Genomic DNA, 5,071 nt, shown 5'->3' with positions numbered 1-5,071 from the left:
GAGTCTGTGCCAGCTAGCTCTTTCAACTCTATCAAACACAGATTCTGTTTCATCCAATCATTCCCTACTGAGGCTTTCTCCTCAGTCATCAGGCAGCCTCCAGTAGAGCTCCAGTCATGTCCTCGAGCATTGTCCATCACAGAGGGGAATGATTGGCTTAGAAAGAAAAGATCGCCCTGTCTGCAGGCCTCAAGAGCCAGGGGGTGCACAAGGCCATGGATGCAGCTTCCATGGATGTCCAGCCCAAGTGTCTCTCGGATGTGCCTGGAGCCAAGTGGGCCTCCCTGTCATTCCAGAATGAGGCACAATTTCCTTCAGCTATTAGAGAAATGCTAAGAGGCCCTCTGGTATCAGAAGGAGTCCTTCCCTGCTGGCTAAGTGTCTTGGTCTCCTGTTGTCCCTCTGCAGGACATTATCGCACCTCAGGAGTAACCATCCAACCTCATTGTCCTCTACACCCTTCAAATTCCCACTATGCCACATTCTGAGGTGTCCCCTGGCCTATACCAGGGTAAAACCTCCAACAATTTGCCCTCTTGTACTACAGACCATGTCCCCCCCAATCAAGACAGTGTCATCTTCTGCCAGTGAATGGCTACTTTGCTGCCCCTTTCTTAGCACCCCCCCATGCCCTTCTGGATGCTAATGCTAATGCTTCTGAGAAGCAGGGATCAGATGCAACTAGAGACTTGGCAATGCCTGGGAAAGACACGGGGCTGGCAACCTCGGTGAGATGGAGCCTTGTGAGGAGCTGGTGGGGAAACTTCAGCCTTGTCATTACTCCTAAATTGTCTTGGAGGACTAATCCCTCGAGAGATCCAGATCTTGGGGTCTGTCAGCATCTTTTTTGTTGGAGAGCAGCCAAGACAGGAAGTATACAAAAGCTGAGGCATGGACCTGATCAGCTGTAGTCTGGCACAGCTGGAGCACAAGCTTGAGCCTCGTGCTCATGGGCACCACACGGCTGTCACACTCAGACACACTGTGACCCACAGATGCTCTCTTCCAGGTACACATACATCACAGTCGTACATCACGGGGGGTGGGGAGGGAGAGAGAGAGAGACAGAGACAGAGACAGAGACAGAGACAGAGAGACAGAAAGATGCAGAAACAGAGAGAAAGAGACAGAAACAGAGACGAGAGATAGAGAGAGAGACAGAAAAGAAGAAACAGAGACAGAGATAGAAAGAAAGACAGAGAAGGAGAAACAGAAAGATAGAGAAACAGAGAGATAGACAAAGAGACAGAGGAGAAACTGAGACAGAGAGGTAGAGAGAAAGAGATGGAGGAGAAACAGAGAGACAGAGAGATAGAAAGATAGAAAGATAGAGACAAAGAGACAGAGGGGAGAGAGAGAGAAAGGGAGAGAGAGATGCAAACACCACACACAAGACACTCAGGCATACTCATACCTCTGGCTCTACCTCCCCACCCTCTCAAAAGACCTCCAGCACAGAGCACAACGCACAGCAATAGCTGGCTCTGCCCGTGAAAGGCTGGTACTGAGGCTGCGTTGCTAACAGTCCGGTCCTAGGAACTGGAAGGGCTAGGCTAAGTGATGCAGACTGTATCCCTCAGGCTGGGACCTGTAGGGACAGCTTTCATCTCCCAAGAGGTCGCCTCAATGAGATTTTCCTCTTCCTGAGAAGAGACGCTGTTCTTCAAACACTGCTCAAGTGCAAGGACACAAGACACTGTGGAAGGTGCCTTGGGCCAACTTCTCAGGTGAGAGTCATCAAAAGAAAGAGATGGCAAAGCTTCAGCGGGCAGAGGCGAGAAGGTCCTAAAGACAAGGACCTCCAGCAGTGTGGGCTTACCAAAAGTCGTTCCTCCCTGGAAGGGACAGGGGGAGGGGGAGAACATGGAATGGGGCTGGAAGGCTAGATCAGAGATTTGCTCTGCTACACGAGAAGCAAGCCTCATCACCCCTCTACCCTGCACCCTTGAGAACTGCCCTGAATTGAACCTGTTCCCTATCCCTGCCTGTACTTCTGAGAGCAAGACCTACTCGGGACTGGAAAGTGGGGACTCTAGCCACAGCCTCGGTACCCTGCCAGGGATGTGAGCAGACCCCACTCAAAGCCGACCTCTGGGATTCTTGGAGGAAAGGGTTATTTATATACCAATGTCAAGGCTCCTACATCTATCCCTGGTCCTCTTGCCTCTTCAAAACCCTATCAATTCCCAAGAGCCTCGGTAACAATTCAGTGCCCACTGGACGCCAAAGACGTGCGTTCTTTGCATCCCTTCACTGCACTTTGAAACTCAACCCCGCATCCCGCCCAACTTCAGTCGAGGTGGGAGAGCCCTGCCCCGCCAGGATGGAAGTAGCTCCTACTGGGGGGAGAGAAGGCGGGGTTCCTTCCTTCAGGGAGAGGAGGAAAGAATTTGAGCAAAGGTCTGGGAGACCTGGGAGCTCAGAGACTTGCTAGGAAAAATTAAAAAGTCACCAGGCAGGCACTACAGCCCAGAGAAGGTCCGGCTCCAACCGGGCTGCGTGTCCTGGCCACTCCCTCCCCTCGCCTTCCTTTCCTCCCCTCCCCCCAGCTCCTTCCCGGCTCCCCGTTAGTCTCTCCAGCAGCCCCACCCGCTGACCCCGCCCATCCGCGGGGCCGCAGCGCCCCCCAGCGGTCGAGCTTTCCAGGCATCCGCCCGCCCGGGACAGAGTTAAAGTGGGAGGCCCCTGGCTTGGTCCCCTCCCGTTCAGTCCCGGGCCGCTCCTGGGTCCCCTCCCTCCTACCCACTCGGCGCCCGCACCTCGGGCCGTCAGGACCCGGGCTGTCCTCGGAAGTACTCAGAGGTCCTCTCTAAACCAGGTAAGCTTCTTCGCATGGTGTCCACCCTGGACACTCGGGAAAAGGGGGAAACAGGATTCAGGGTCTGTCCCTCAGGAGTCTAAGGGGAGCACAGGTCTACCCCAGGTTCGAGTCTCCAGGTGGCCCCTAGGCCTCTGTCCCACAGAGCCTCGCTGGGGTGCAGGCTTCTTGCTCTGGACTGCACAGCTTTCTGCTGATCGCTGATTGATCAGCTTCCCCTCCTTCCCCAGTCCTCAGAGTGCCTGGCATCTGGTCAGACCCATGGCCATTTCTAGCGGGTCTGAGTTACCTCCTAAGGGTTAAGGAACCTGAATTGCCTCATGGGGAAGATACGCTATGACTTGAAACCTGGACACAGGTCCGTCGTTAGCTTCTCTGTAGGTCCTAGGGAAGGGTAGTCTTCATGGGGAAGACTTGAACTGGTTCCTCAGATGGACTTCAAGGGTACCCCAGGCAGAGAAGGGAGTCTCAGGTCCCAGCGGTGGACTAGCCAGGTGCTCTCAAAGAGACACCTCACCATCTCAAGGTACATCCACTGTACCAGATAGGAATCATGAGGGTGGACCCAGCTGTAATAAAGTCCGTCACTCTCAGCTCTATCCTAGCCCTGGGACTCCCCTGGGCACCCCCAGAGCACGGTGGGCAACCTCAGAGACACCTCTCCTATAGACAAGCAACACAGCCCCTCGTGAAGCCTGAGTATTCTGGGGGTATCCCCATGCTCACCTGAGGACACAGAAGCAAGTGCCATAGAGGGACAAGGTACCTACCTGCAAGAGACATTTAAGATCCAGCTTAAGTTGCTACGTTTTTTTTGTTTGTTTGTTTTGGTTTGGTTTTTTTTTTTGTTTTGTTTTTTTTCAATTAAATAGTTCTGGCTTCGAGGCTAGCAAACACATCGCAAGAAGGAAAAAGAAAAAAGGGCATTTGTGGCTTCATCTCTCAAAGACTGGAGGTATCACGGGCACCTGGGGTCCCTTCGAGGGACAAGGTGGGGCCAAAGACTGGGCTTGGACCTAGGGTGCCAGGGGACAGGTGATACCAGATGGGAGAGGTTGAACACGGGGGTTCAGAGCATCTGTCTGAAAGCTGTGCATCCGTCTTGGGGATGGTGGAAACTTCCCAATGAAATGGTGTGGGGGGGCCAGCACAGACCTTGGAAGAAGTAGTCAAGACTACTGCCACTTGGGCAGCTTGTGTGCTGGAGGGTGGGTTCCTTCCTATCCAGCAGTGCTTTGTCAGCAAATCCAGTCAGCTCTTCTTTGGAGAGGCCTCGAAGCAGGTCTCTCGCCAGGGCATGGGAAGCTACGGGCGTGGGGGGGGGGGGGTTCTCTGATAGGATGCTTCGAAGCCAGGATGAGAAGGAGCTGTGGATTATCCACAGACTCTGGCATAGGATGCCTGTCACATCGGTCCTCCTAGAGGGGGTTGGTTCTGCCTTCTCGTCTTAGAATAAGGTCTGACTTAGAAGCACCTACCAGTTTCAGTTAGCAGGGATTCTGGGGGCTCTAGACAGACTGTTCACAGCCCGAGTACTGGGTTAGGACAATGGGGATAGCATAGTTTCCAGAACACAGATGGTGAGTTTGGCATGGCTTCTTCCTTTTACACGGTTCCACACTTCAATGAGCCAGCCTTGCTGCGTCTCTTTTGCCCATTCATGAAATCTAAGATTCTAGAGGACCCCCCACAAATAGTCAGGGTTTGTGGGGTACTGTACACGAGCAACCCTAGGAACCCAGCTTCTGCCCTCAACCCTAGCTGGTCCATACTATGGACATCGTCACCATGGATGCCCACTGAAGATCCAAGACACAAATGCCAGCTAGACGTGGGGTAGCTTCCTAGTCCACGAGGCAGAGGAATGGCTAGGGGGTGGGGAGCTCCATCCTGAGGGGCTCAGGCTCCACCCATTGCCCATACCCTACCAGAGAAGCTGGGCAGAACGCATGCCGCCTGCTCTCCGCTGATCTGACCCATTGTGGTGTGCAATGCTTGAGGTTTGTTCTACCTTAATTTTACAACATTATTTGACCACTGGTCATTTGCAGGTTTATGGTGACATGCCTGGTTACAATGTCCCTGTGTTCCTAATAGATGTACTTTAAAAACAAACAAACAAACAAACAAACAAACAAACAAAAAACCTACTTGGCTATGTGGTGAGACCCTAGAGTGGGAAGGAAAGAACTAAATCAATCTCTCTCTCTCTCTCTCTCTCTCTCTCTCTCTCTCTCTCTCTCTCTCTCTCTC

The 5,071-nt window shown here is 53.0% G+C and overlaps 1 protein-coding gene across 2 annotated transcripts in view; it reads left to right on the top strand.

Annotated features, from left to right (window-relative positions):
- The first annotated feature begins 2,679 nt into the window (after positions 1-2,679).
- Positions 2,680-5,071, top strand: part of Col6a2 (collagen type VI alpha 2 chain) — a 28,175-nt gene continuing 25,783 nt past the window's right edge. For both annotated transcript variants that reach the window (XM_031347218.1, XM_031347219.1), the window contains exon 1: positions 2,680-2,818. The gene's annotated coding sequence lies outside the window, so the exon portion shown is untranslated. The remainder of the gene's footprint in view (positions 2,819-5,071) is intronic.

This window comes from Mastomys coucha, unplaced genomic scaffold (genome assembly GCF_008632895.1).
Source record: "Mastomys coucha isolate ucsf_1 unplaced genomic scaffold, UCSF_Mcou_1 pScaffold3, whole genome shotgun sequence".
Lineage (NCBI taxonomy): Eukaryota > Metazoa > Chordata > Mammalia > Rodentia > Muridae > Mastomys > Mastomys coucha.
The sequence above is the reverse complement of the archived record's forward strand: the minus strand, read 5'-3'. Positions and strand labels throughout refer to the sequence as shown.